The sequence below is a fragment of the Monodon monoceros genome, unplaced genomic scaffold (genome assembly GCF_005190385.1).
Source record: "Monodon monoceros isolate NGI ecotype Baffin Bay Population unplaced genomic scaffold, NGI_Narwhal_1 Super_Scaffold_12, whole genome shotgun sequence".
NCBI lineage: Eukaryota > Metazoa > Chordata > Mammalia > Artiodactyla > Monodontidae > Monodon > Monodon monoceros.
In genome coordinates this window covers 32,982,661-32,996,523 of record NW_021703768.1, presented here as the reverse complement: position 1 = coordinate 32,996,523, position 13,863 = coordinate 32,982,661, and the positions used below count along the sequence as shown (strand labels likewise).

The 13,863-nt window shown below is 42.4% G+C and overlaps 1 protein-coding gene across 6 annotated transcripts in view; it reads left to right on the top strand.

Moving 5' to 3' along the window:
- Positions 1 to 1,055: 1,055 nt before the first annotated feature.
- The window catches only part of DAB2 (DAB adaptor protein 2), a 52,680-nt gene continuing 39,872 nt past the window's right edge, over positions 1,056 to 13,863 (top strand). For all 6 annotated transcript variants that reach the window (XM_029216607.1, XM_029216603.1, XM_029216606.1 and 3 more), the window contains exon 1: positions 1,056 to 1,448. The gene's annotated coding sequence lies outside the window, so the exon portion shown is untranslated. The remainder of the gene's footprint in view (positions 1,449 to 13,863) is intronic.

The following is a 13,863-nucleotide window of genomic DNA, read 5'->3' as shown; positions in this document are numbered from 1 at the left end:
CTGTCACTCACACTGAGCTGTCCCAAATTATGTGGTTTTGCAGTCGGATCTAGGCTGGGACCACAAAATACATATCTGGTGTCCCATGAGCCTGATTTGAACCCCCAGTTTCCAGAGGTAAAGTGCAAATCCACTGTGTGTTACTTACTCAATAAAATCAATAACCCCTTCCCATCCAAGTCACAATTTAGTTTTTTTCACATTTGGTACACACTGTCTCAGACTTAAAAAAAAAAAAGAAGGAAACATAGACATACTTTTCACAAGAATAATTTCATAACTCTTAGAAATCAACAAAGCTTCTGGGGATGTTTTACAAGTGTTCATGATTTTAAAATACGGAGAAGATGAATCCCCAGCTTGTTAAGGTCCACTAAGATACGCTATGGAGTGCCTTCTACTGCTGACTACTGTATGTCACTATTTTCAAACATTTTATTTCTCATATTTCAGATTTTTCTTAGAAGTATAGGAAACACTATAGAAATCACTGCAGATAAAGTCATGTTATGTGTCTACACAGGGATGCCCATACTGTGGGAGAAGCCAGTATATAATCTCTCTGTTTATATCAAGTATATAGCTTAATTAGTTAGGTTATATAGGCGTGCATGTTTTTGTTTATATCAATTTCATAGAGAGTATTGTCTTTATATCTGTATATACAGGATTATATTTCATACATAAATACAGTATGTTTTACATATACGCACAGATTACCCACCAATTTAAATTGGCGCACTAAGTGCGCCCACATCTGCCGTGAAAGAGACACGAATTCCTTTAAAGGGGGCAATCACACGTGCAACTGTAGCGACAGCAGATCTGAGCTAGCATCCACTGCTTCTTGCCAGGAAAGTCAGGAGCAGAGGCAGCCCTTTGTTCAAAGGGCCCTACCGGGTTAGGATGACTTGGGACGCCACATCACTGGAAGCGGCAACGCAGAGAAGGAATTTGTGAGATGAAGGTCGCTGGGTCCCACCCCTTTCCTGCGGAGTTTCCCTTTCCTGTCCTTAAGCGCACCCTCCCCTGTCCCTTGTCCCCAGCCCCGCGAGTCTGGGCTCCGGACGGCGCCCTGACTCCTTCCTCCTCCCCTTCGCTGGGCTCCGGGCGATCGCCCCGCGCTGGTGGGGCTCCCAGTCCACGGGAGCCGGCTCCTCTGCGCGGCCCCAGCTCGGGTTAATAAACAGTTAAGTTTGGAAGACTCAGCAGACACGTTGAGGGGGAGTTACCCAGCCCAGGCAGCGAAAACATCCCGGCGCATTCCTGGGGAGTCCTCAGCTGCCAGCATCTGATTAGAACCGTATCTCGCCGGGAGCGGCCCGCGGCTCCGAGGCTCCCGGGCCGGCGGCTATTTAAGCGCGGCCGCCGTGTCGGCTGCGCGGTAGCCAGGAGGCTCAGGCACCACCGGGAAGTCATGCTCGCATCGCGGAGGCGCTAGCTAGTCTGTGAGTAGCTTTCCGATCCTTCTTCCCTTTGGCTCCATTTTTGGCGACCTCTTTCCCTCCTTTGCTTCCCTCCCGCTCCGCCTTGGGATGCAGACCTGGGACTGCTGGGGCATCTTAGAAAGGAGACGGTGTGCTTGGGCAAACAGGCGGTTTTGTGGCCTGACATCCGAGGAATGCTCCCACGAAATGCGTTTATCTTTGGGGTCGGAATCCAGATGTCCAGCTAGTGACATTTAACAAGCGCCTCGTGTGTGTGTGTGTGTGTGTGTGTGTGTGTGTGTGTGTGTGTGCTTGTTTAAAAGCTCTGTGGGCAGCCCGGATCGGACGCTGGTGTGGCTGCTGACCGCCTAATTAACTCCTCCAAGGGGGGTTATTTTTGCCGTGTGACAAAGGTTGGGGACCTGGTTTGTGCCCGCGAGAAGCTTTTTCCCGGTGACTGACAACGTATGGCATTAAAATGTGAACTTGCACCCGATTCTTAAGAAAGTATCTGCCCGAGAGACTGAACAAACTTGTTTGAAATACTCAGAGGGTTTAAGTGGTGTCTACCTGCTTGCTGTAATCTGGAAAGATTAAGTAAGAACTTTGGAAAAGGGGAAAAAAAAAGAATGGTTGACTGGAGCCCCAGTCAACATAGCGGGTTTCATAGCCTAGAGCTGACTCTGTTATTTGTTTCTGTCGTCCTTTCCTCTTGACTTAATTCTTAGCCTGGAATTCAGGTCCGCAGTCAATTTTAGAAGGGAGCCCTCTGAGTCCAAAGGGAAATCGAACTGGATTAAAAACACTTAAAGAATCTGGATGTTATCTGCACCCCATCCTTTCCCCTCCTCCCCCCACCTTATCCTCTTTCTTTTTAGTTTGTGTTTGGAAGGAAGAGAGGCACTCTGTAAAATGAGAAGAGCCGAAATAAGCTTCCAGACACATGGAAAGACTTAACAATTATGGAGGGGCGACTTCATGAATAGTAAATGTTGTTATTGCACTATAAAGTGACTTAATGAAAAAATTTCTGGCCCTAATCAGGCAAAGCAGGGGAAGGGGGGAGAGGGAGGTAAGACAGAGCTAACTCAAACAGAAGGAATGGCTGAGGAAAGAAGGCAGCTGCAGAAATGCCCTCAAGAGGTCCGATAAGGCTCTTGGAATGGCTTTGATGGGGTATGTCATTGATCTTCCTGCAGGCTTGAGGTTTGCTCCCCACCCAGGAGCATCTACTGGCTGTTGGGGCAGGAGGGACTAGCTGGAATGGGGGAGCCTGACAGCTACCAAATGGCTTGCCTCCACGCTCTGCGACACCTCCACTGACTTCTGAAACCAGCAGCCAGACCTCGATTAGGCTACTCTTCTCTGGGCGTGGTGCCTGCCCCCTACGCCCGCAGGTTCTGTCTCTCCCTCCTCGAGGGGAGATAGGCCTCTATGACACTGCAAGAAGGTTTATTGCCATGAGAATTCAGAAGTATTTGAGATTGAGCTGTCCTTCATCTTTGGGGAAGGATCCTTTTGGTTGAAGTGCTCCGTATGTGCTAATAAACAATGGTACACCTAAAGCAATGTGCAATCTTGTTGAGAAAGCACAAAGGAGGCCTAGTGGTTTTTTCCAATGTGTATTTCTGGCAGAGATTACTTCTAAATCCCTAGCCAGTACCCTCCTAAGGCAGACTGGGTTCTTTTTCTTGTTGGTGGTGATTAACTTCACTTCCCCTTCCCTTCCCACTCCCAACTCTCTCCCTTCTTATCCAAATGGATGCCCTAGCAACCAGTTCTTCTTAAGCTATACCCTCCTCCATTTTAAAGTAGATGGTAGGAGAACGTCTTCCAACTTTGAGCTGTGACACATAGGTAGTCGCCATCCTGGGGATCTTGGACACAGCTGATCTCCTGAGGATGTGAGAGAGGAAGGGAGCCACAGCGCTTGTTCAAAGCCTTGCCGCACTGTTAAGGACAGAATCCAGGGACTGCATTTCCACTCAAGACTTTTTATAGTTGGAGATTCAACTAAAAGTCCAAATTCCTGTGCATTAGCCTTACGTCTTGCCTTTGCCCAAAAGGCTGAATGGATTTCAGCCACCTTGCTTGGGTTGAAGGGAATTGCTTTCAAGACATTTGTTGGCACGAAGGAAGGTGTTACAGGGACCTGGAAGCTGCTGACCAGCTGGTCGGGGTGATATTATTGGCCTGCTCGGCCATGCCTCCCATTACCTGAAGACTTAGAGAGCAGGAAGACGGAAGCCTTGGTCACGGCTCCTGGTCAGCAGGAGGCTTTGTGGAGACTTGGGCTCTCGGTGGTACAGCCAGTATGTACTGCTTCAGCTCTCTTTCTACCCTCATGTCTGTAAGCCTACACTTGCTACCATGATATTTTCACCTGGGCAGTTTTGAAGTTTCCATGTGTTTCCCTTCCTCAGTCTCTAGTGACTTGAGGATTTAATTAACGCTTTTCTTAAAGACAAACCTAGGATGCTGAAATACTTGAGAAGGCTGCCAAAGACAGAGCTCCAGGGTGTTAAGCAGAAGATGCCTCCCCAGGCGGAAAGCCTTGAAACTGGACCAGTTAGGGAGGTTTTGGTATTTGACCAAACGCATAAGGCTGTCTACACCCCAAGCAGAACCAGAATGAGAACTCGACTCGAAATGTGAAACACCTGAGGAACAGGATGTGGTATTTGAAAATTCTCTGGCGCTGCTGTGTAATTCTAAAGTTGAAGCTGTGCCACTGGATTGCACAGAGGTTGGCCAAAATCACATTTAGCCGAAATAGCTGTAACCTCAGATCTATGTAGTTAGGGGTGACCTAACTCATGGTAACGTTCCCTGACTGGATTAATCCTGTGACTCAGAAGGAGAGCAGGCCACCGAGCCCCCTTCTAGAAAGAGAACGCTGATTTCTGGTGAGGGGAACAAATGACGCTGCCGTGTGGACACAAAGGGCTGGCACACAGGCCGTTTCCACCTCACACCTTGCCCGGCTGCGAATGTGGGTTCTGGGGCCCCATTGCCTGAGTTCAAATCCCAGGGACAGCACTGCCGCTCACGTGACCTTGAGCAAATTGCATCATTTCTCTGACCTTAAGCTTCCTTATCTGGAGAGAATAATAATACCTACCCCCAGGTTTGTTGGGAAGACTGTTAATCCGGTATGCTTAGAATCGTTTACTCTGATGTTTTGTTTTCATGTTGCCCCCTGAACCACCGAATTATGTATCTTTGTGAAAACTAAATGCAGAACGGGGAATGTCTTTGTCAAAGTTGGACACCGCCTGTCTACCTGAAAAATGTTAATCACTTAAGCACTTAATATTAACAAAGCCAGGGAGTTTGCTGTGTTTAACACTAAACCGCCTGGGAGTTACTCTCTGTTCTCTGCCTGGAGCCTGCAGTTTGCTTTGGTCAAGCTGACCTCCTCTGGTCTCATTTAAGTCTTTCCCCCCACCCCCTACCCCCCAGACCCCCTACAGAGAAGGAGCAATCCTTCTGCCTGAAGTCAGCATTATAGCAGAAGGAAGTGGGAAGGGAGAGGACCGCGGGAACTAAACTGAGGGACTAGGCTAGAAATAAAAAGTCCTCTGAGTACACAGGGCCCCATGCTGTCCTTGCCCACGTAGCTGGGCAGGTTGCCACCGTTACTCCCCTTCCCGAATCTTTCTCCTACCTTGGAAGGAAGCCTGTCACTCTAGGGTAAGCAGGATCTGAACAAACTGCTTCCTGGTCTAAAAATGGAAGTTACTTTTTTTTTATTAAGTGAGGTAGAATCTCCTCTCTACCTACCTCATCCTTCTCTTCTAAAGTTATTTTCATCCAAAACTGTAATCCAAATTGTCCAGCTCTTGCTAATTCTTACATCATCACGACACAAACATTATGGCTTATGAAATTTCAGGAACATAAAAGCTGTTGCCTCAATACAGAGCAAGCCAGTTAATGTTTTTCTGCTGCTGTAACTTATAACTTAGCCCCTAAGCTAGCTAGAGGCAAGTGACCTTTAACTCCTTTAAACTAGTAAGAGTTCTTTCTGAGTGAACAGAGCAGGCTGAGTGAGCGTTCAGGGCAGGCGAGCTACGGTGAGGCAGAATGCATTAGGGCTGTCACTTACATTTTTAGGTAACCATGGAGCCGGTAGGTTAGGAAGTGAGAATACTGGAAAAGCTGGGTTTGAAATGTTCTTCAAACTGGAAGAGATTTGGGTGAGGAATTTACAGTTTAATGTTCTCTCCGGGTAAAAAGCTACCCTATTTCTCCCTAGCAATGTGACGCAAAGTGTTATTCTGAAACAGACTTAGAACTTTATGTAACCGATGAGCTGTGTAAGTTCTCATTTAACAGTCAGATTCATTCAAGAACTTTATGTAGCCGATGAGCTGTGTAAGTTCTCACTTAACAGTCAGATTCATTCATTCTTTCAAGATTGGACACGTAGTTAGCTAGAGTGTATCGTTCACAGCTAGAAAGAACTCATCTCAGACTAGCTTTCAGAGTGCGGTCTCTGGACCAGCTACATCAGCATCCTTGGGAACTTGTTTGAAATGCACATTCTTGGTTCCCATGCCACATCCACTAAAGCAGATATGAGCAGTAGGGCCCGTCCAGCTGTATCTCAGCAAGCCCTTCACGTGATCTAAGACTAACTTTCAGATTTCACTTGTTCAGTGGAAAGCATAACAAAGTAACTGAATTCCTACAGTCATGGAAATAATAAAGCATTTAAACGTCGCTCAGTTTAACTGAATCTGAGAAAGATGAAAAAGCACAAACCTTGACATTCTTCCTGCTATCTCACATAACTGCTTTCTTGATTCTAGGAAAACCGATCTACTCCTTAGTTTTATATTGTCAGTTCGCTTCTAAATCCTTTTCCCTTTGGGGTTTTTAAAAAACATAATTAATCTCCGTTTATTAGAAGACTGTCCCAGTTGCTTCTTTTTAAAAAGATTTCCGTAAACTACATCATTACTCTTGAACCAGATGGTTCTCTCTAACCTATAAAACTTTGTATTTTGTTTTTTCATGCCTTGCCCAGAGTGCGGATGTCGGCCTTGCCATCATGGTAAATGAATCTGCTGCACTTAGTTTTTATAGCGCTTTATGGTTTATGAAGTACTATGCCATTCTCCCATTTGACTTTCACTTTAAATCACTTAAGGTAGAAAAGATATCTCCATTTCTTAACTCCAATATGATCAATAGATATCAGCCTGCCCAAGGTCATACCATTAATTGGTAGAGCCAGGATTCAAGCGTGAATCTTTATGATTCAAATCTTGATGGTTGTCAAAATATTTAGTAAACACCTGTCACATGAAGTATGTTGCTAGGCTAGCAACGGAAGAACTCCCAGTGAATAGAAGTCTAGAAGGAAGTCTAGAAGAAATTCTATTTTACGTGAAGTAAAGAATGTAGGCTCTACTCCTGCAGTGGAATGACAGCACTGCCATTTCTTAGTCCCTGACCCTTAGTCACCTCGCCCCCCTTGCAAAACAGTCCTAAGAATGACCAGTGTTCATCAGAGACGGGTGTTTAGCAGAGATGGCGCCTTAGACTGAAAGATACAAGGGTGCGATCTAGAAGGAGAGAATTGGAACTCTGGCTTTGAAGAGACAGCATAGGTTAGTGGTTAAGAGCTTGGGCTTTGAACTACAAATGATGGTGTCCACAACCCAGCTTTGCTATTGAAGGCGAGGGATATAACAACTGAGCTTCATTTTCTCCGTCAATAGAACGAGTTGCCTCCAAACTAAAATTAAAGGAGGAGCCATGAAAAAAAAAAAAAAACTTCCGCAGAGCTGCTGCTTCAGAAGTGTACCTGCTCTAGGACTATAATTCTCAATGAAATAACTAAATTGATATTGGAAAATGGTCTTGTTCTCATCGTTTGTGGTCTTTTGGCAAGCTAAAATCTAGAGATGAACACATTCAGGCTGAAAATGAGACCATCTTTCTTACCTACCGTGAAACTATTAAATGTGAAGTTCGAGCAGGAAAATGTGGCAATGCTTCCTAAACAAGTACAGGCACACAGATGTTAATTCTTAAGGTACCACTTAAACCTCCTCTGGGCAGGACAGTTGAGTCCTCCTGAGGTCTAGAATTAATCCATGCCCAAGTAACTGGAAAGTTAAAAATATCTTCACTAATGTATCCGTGTTGGGTACAGCTGCCTTCCTTGTTCTAAACATTTCACCCAAAGGATCTCACTTATTTTTCATATTTGAAGTTTCCTACTAAGGGGCCAAGAGCTGTTCTAATCTTCTATAATATGTAACGCAGATGCTAACGTGTTTTTTTGTTACCATTTAGGGCAGCAGAAATAAGCCAAATGTGTTTGGCTATTTGTCAGAGGGCTCTCATAGTCCTATGAAGAATGCCAAACCAGTCTGGCTTTGGGGCACAATGTTAGCCCAGATGAGAAACATGTAACTTACTTGTAGATCAGAGGATCAGAAGTTGGAATGGTACACACAGTAGGTGCTCAAACCTCCCTAAAAGGAAAATGCCATCTGTGCTTTACTGCATCAGCATTGGGTGGTGGTCGTGTTATTTTTTGTTTTTGTTTCTGTTTTGGGATTTCTTTTTTTACCCTTTGCTTCTGAAGTCAGATATCTTAAATAAAATCCCAGTTTTGAAGTAGAAAACAAGTAGAACAGGCTCTTCCATCCATAGCTGGTTGACGATAAGGAGATTTAATATGGATTTCTGCCTGGACCAAGGTTCAACTATAGCTAAGGCTTTTCAGAAGAATTCGTGTACTTGAATTGAAATGATAGTTTTATTCAATGTCCAGCCTGTCTTCTGAAGGATATCTTGATGCATAGATGTTTGCTTGGCTGCCTGATAACTTGTTCTTGGGGTTTCTGATTTGTCCAGGTGATCTAAACTTTTCATTGGTTGTAATTGAAAGTTGGCTGAAAACATTTACCTAACACCTGCTAGGGAACACATAAGTGTCAACAATGGCTGCCTACCTGAAATTCAGAGAAAATGACAACCGCTCAACTAACGTATGGTTTTATTATAATTAAGTGGTACAGAGTGGTACAGAAAGAAAAAGACGCAGGTGTGATGATGGATTTGGCTTTCAAAGGAATGGTGGAAGTCAAATCAGCAAAGGTAGGAAGAAAAATGCATTCTAGGCAGAAGCTCATAAGTACATCATGCAGATGTATGCCCAAAGAATACTGATTGGCCAGTTTGGCTAAGAGAAAGTACAGGTGGTAGAGAGGTAAGGGGTGATATCATTTGGAAAGGAGAGATGGACTGCACTGAGCTTTGGATGTCAGGGCAAGGACTTAGATCTTTATCTGCTAAGCGGTAGATCTCTTTATTAAATCCGGAAAACAAAATGCTGACTCAGATCAATTAACCTGGCTGTATTGGCAGGATGAGTTTGAGTAGCGATTGCTTAGCAGTTGAAGAAAGACCTGTTCTTTCATGGAAAATCAGCAAGGTAAAGAAAAGATTTCAATATTAAGGAACAAATTGCAACTGTGTATTACCTCTAATGTTTTAAGTGCACTCCTTCTACCAGACTACATGGGGGCTAGAAAAGTGGGGTAAATGATTCCCTGACCTCAGAATTTCATTGAGTTAAGGGAAGAGTTCCACAGGGATCAGAGGACAACAATAGGTCAAGTGTGGAGAAATGGTAGGGCCGGTGAGAGGTAAGTGAAGACCTAAGACAACACATCTTGAGTGAACTTTGAATGACAGGTAGGAATTTAAGTAGGTGAAGGCAGTAAGTATTACAGGCTAGGGAGATAACAAGAGAAGGCACTGTGTACTTGTGTGTGCACGCACGTGTGTGTGTGTGTGTGTGTGTGTCCAGGGTAAATGGAAGAGATCAGCTTCTCCAGGGAACAGGTGGCTATGTATATATCTACTGTGCATTCTAAATATACAAGGCTTTGCATCTCAGATTGACTGTAAATAGAGGAATTGAGCACTGACGCCTGATTAATACAAAATCAGGAAGACCCCGAGGTCCGATACGGCACCACTACAAGAATTCAGCCATGAAAGTGGGTCAGAGACAATTAGAAGCTCTTACAACTTAGATTCTCATTGGATCCTTTTGAGAAGATGGAAGGGAGAATTAATCCCACAAAGAGCTTTTTTTACTTCAAGTATTCTAAATATGAAATACCTGTGCTGTGTGTATAAAAAATATAACACTGTACTAAGAGTTGGCTAATTGTCAGGAACAAGGTACGTGACACAAGACAGTATAGCTTTTTTGGAAGCAGGAACTCGTCGGAATGGCGATGAAGCAAGACTGGGGAGGAATCCCGGAACTAAGTAAAAAAAATTTTTTTTGGTGGAGAGGGAGGAGAGGTATGGAAATAAAGGGTAATTATGGAAAATAGAGGGTCGAAAGTTTGCCAGATTCAGTAGATATGTGAACAGTCTAAGATAAAATCTTAGCTTCATTCTAAGCTATAGACAATACTGTTGTGGATCTTTTAGGTATATCCATGAACAAAAGAAAATCTGTACTTCAGTTTCCAGATAGTGTATAGAGATAGAGATCTTCAGCTTTGTATACAAGAAGTCTTTAACAGAAACAATGGATGCAACTGTGCTCTGTTTTAGCATCCAAATTCTTATATTTCATGCAGCCAACACTTGTTGAGCACCTTACTATTTGGGGTGATAATAAAGTCCATGTTCCTGATGAAGGCTAACCTTAACCAATTGTTACCTAATATTCTCTTGCTGGTCCTCTCGTAAACTAGGTAGTGCTCCTTAAATAACTGAAGCCACTAGTAGGGACCCATGGTTACGTTTTCAAAATATTGCTTCATTTAAATCCACAGTTCAGTAGTTTGGCCTTATCTGAAAGTGACCCTGTTGTACTCTTAGAAAAATCTGGTAATTAAGAGTACCACAGAACATGTTTGGTTCTAGAATATAGAGGTTTGTGTCATCTCTGAATTGCTTGTACTCCTGAAGTGGCAAAACTGATGCCAAGTGAGCATATGTTTCTTTCCTGTGTTTATGAAAAGAGTGTTGATTCAGAACTCTGGATTTTAAGATAACTTTGCAGGAAACATCACTGACATTTCTTCATAACCTAGCATATCACAAGATTGTTTCCTCCCACTGGCTCTGTCACACAGATGGTCTTCCAGATTGCAATATTACTATAGGAGATTCCCAAATATTTAATGTAAATATCTCCCATCTAATTAATGTTTTAAGTAAATGTCATCGTTTTAAAACTGTCTCTTGAAGAGGGTAATTAAACCCTTAAGACAAAATTTTCATCTTTCCGTGGTTGATATTAATAAGAAAACAGTATATAGAATTCCTTGAAGTAGTCTAATTTTGCCTTCTCTTCTAAACGTTATTAATGGCAGTGAAACTTTCTACCCTAATCAGAAACATTTCCTCTGAAATACTTAGTAGCAGTTGTAACTATTGCTTGCTTATTCTCTCTCCCCTGTCTATACTGTAAGCCCCTTGAGAGTAGAGACCATATCTATTTTTGTCACTGTATATACAACATAATACAGTTCTTGGAACACAGTGGGTATTTGGTAAACACTAACCAGATCGCCAGGGTAATGAGTGGCTCAAGCGGCTCTCATCTGCAACATTAATTGGAATTTATTGTAAAGGGAGCAAAACAGAGAACTTCAGCTTGCCTTATCTGTTGGTATAAGCAAAAGAGTTTTGAGTCTTTTTTTGACTTTAAGGTTATTTATAATGAGCAATATCCCTAGGTTCCTCTAGTTTATATCTTCTCAGGGCCTGAGAAAAGCCAACAAGCTGTTACTGAAATTCTCCACATGGTGTGGTCAAGCCTTGGTTTAACTTCTGCCACTGGAGTATTCATCATGGCTCATACATCTATCTAACCCAATAGATATTATCACAAGGGCCAATAATAATCATAGTGGCGAATAGTTTTCAACCTGATATTTCTTCAGGTTGTCCAAGGACAACTACTTATTCTCCTCCTGTTTTCTCCTTTTAAGAGCATCTACCAAACTATTTACTAAAGAACTAATAAAAATTGAGAAAATAGATGAAACCTTTGGCTCAGTACTGAATAATTAAGGTTATCCCTTTGACTTAACACAATTTCTGCTCAAATCAAAGAAAGCTGCTTTTTTAAATTTGTATGTGCAGCTGTACTGAACATACAAATTAGGTTCTTTAATTCTTAACTTAGGTTGCCAACTTGTTCCTATCTACACAGACCCCATTGGATCCAAGAAAACCAGTCTGGAAATAGGCAATAGACCGTACTCTGATCAACTTTGAAAATGCTAGCATAAGAGTTTTTTCAAACCCCAGTGAGCAATTGATTCAAAACGTACTGTTCATTTGTTTTAATATATCAGGAGCTTTTCTCAACAATTTTGGACAAGTAAACATTTAACGAAGTCTAAGATGACAGTGTGGAAAGCTTTCCATGGGCAGTGTTCTGCACGCTTGCAGAGATGTTCAAGTTCAATTTGTAGGTTCTCTTAGCTTTTGAGTTTAATTTCATGTGACTGATACTAGAGTAGCTTTATGATTCTGTCTTTAGCCCAAGTAAGACTACAGATTTGCCTACATTTTAAATATTGCTATCTGACAAATTAGTACGTCTCTAAGGAATTTAATTTTAAAGATGCGGAAAGGCACACGTCACCCTAATATCACTATTCTAAATGTATAAGAAGCAGAAATCTGTCTCTCACCCTACTGCCACCCTTCTTGACCAGCATTTCCTTGCAACTCTTCCTTCTAGTCTTTCAATAGTTATACGGAGAAACATATATACAATGGGAAAATGCTATCTGTTCTGCTTTAAGCAAGGAGCTATAATGACATGACTACTTTAGTCAATAGCTCCCTTTTACAAGTTCCTTTAGTCGCTCACATTTCAAATATCATTATACTTACATAAGGTTTTATAAAACTGACATTATGGGAATTCTTTTTCTACGGTCTTAGAATGAAAGTTACAAGACATAATGGCCTTTGATTTTTTTTTTTTAAGCCACCTTTAAGGACATGTTGTTTATTTGAAGTTTGAGGGTCACCAAGCATCATAGCTTGGCAAGATGGGATAACCTTGAATCTGACATTTGAGATTGTTAGACCTTAACCTTTCAGCTAAAAGGCTTTGTTTCCAAAAGATTAACCAAGTAATTAAATGAAAGAAACCGGCAGTTTTGAATCACTCAAAATGGCAAGTTCATGCAACTATCATTACTACAAAGCTATCTGACTCTTTGATACCATGGCTCCATACACAGATTTGTCACCACCCCGACCTCTACACCATTGCTCAAAACCTCAAGGTCTTCTCAGCACCGTCTAGACAAAATAGAGTTCTGTTAACCCACCCTAATCCAGTCTGACCTACTTTTCAACCTTTTCCCATCATATAACCCAGCACGGTTTGGTATTCTAGTCAAGATTACATAAATATCCTTTTCCCATTGCTATCAATTCCTCTTTCCCAAAAGTATTTTCTGGCTAACACCCATTCCACCTATCTGAAGAACTAGATTAATTCTCTCTTTTGCCTGTATTGTTCTACAACAAAGACATTAAGAGCATAGATATTAGACTCATGTGACTTTCAGGGGGTTGATTAACTTCCGTACTTCAGCTTCCACTCTTTCAGAAAGGGATGAAGATAAATTTAACTTTTAAAACGTTGGTATCCCTTCTGTGTTCCTTAAAAAACTATTTTTTTGAATTTAATTTAATTTATTTTTTTATACAGCAGGTTCTTATTAGTTATCCATTTTATATGTATTTGTGTATATATGTCAATCCCGATCTCCCAATTCATCCCACCACCCCACTAAAAAAACTATTAAAGCCATCCCCAACCCTGAACTCCCAACCCGCTTTACTCTCCTCTTTTTCCAGAGCATCTGTCACCTTCTGAAAGACTATAATCCATTTATGGCTTTCCCCTGCTAGAGTGTAAACCCTATAAGGGAATAGATCTTTATTTTGCTCACTGACATATCCTAAGCGCTAGAAGAGTGCCTGGCACATAGTAGGGATGTAGATTTATTACATGAATTGACTTGTTGGCACTGACCCCTGGCATTCAGGAGCTAACTTTGTTTCCAGTCTCTAAATCGTAATGGCTTTGAGCAGGGATCAGTCACCAAACCCCATATGCTCTCAAAAACATATGAAACAAAGCTACCCGTATTTGAAGGCCTTTCTAATTTCCTATTAGCATGGCTTCAGAGCAAACTCTAGGATAGCCAATGATTTACCATCTGTAGAGTCACACTGACTGAGCACAGTGTGAGACAGATGACATGCTCTTAAAAGTCAACAGGGGTGGCGACTTCCCTGGTGGCGCAGTGGTTAAGAATCCACCTGCCAGTGCAGGGGACACGGGTTCGAGCTCTGGTCCGGGAAGATCCCACGTGCCGCGGAGCAACTAAGCCCGTGCGCCACAACT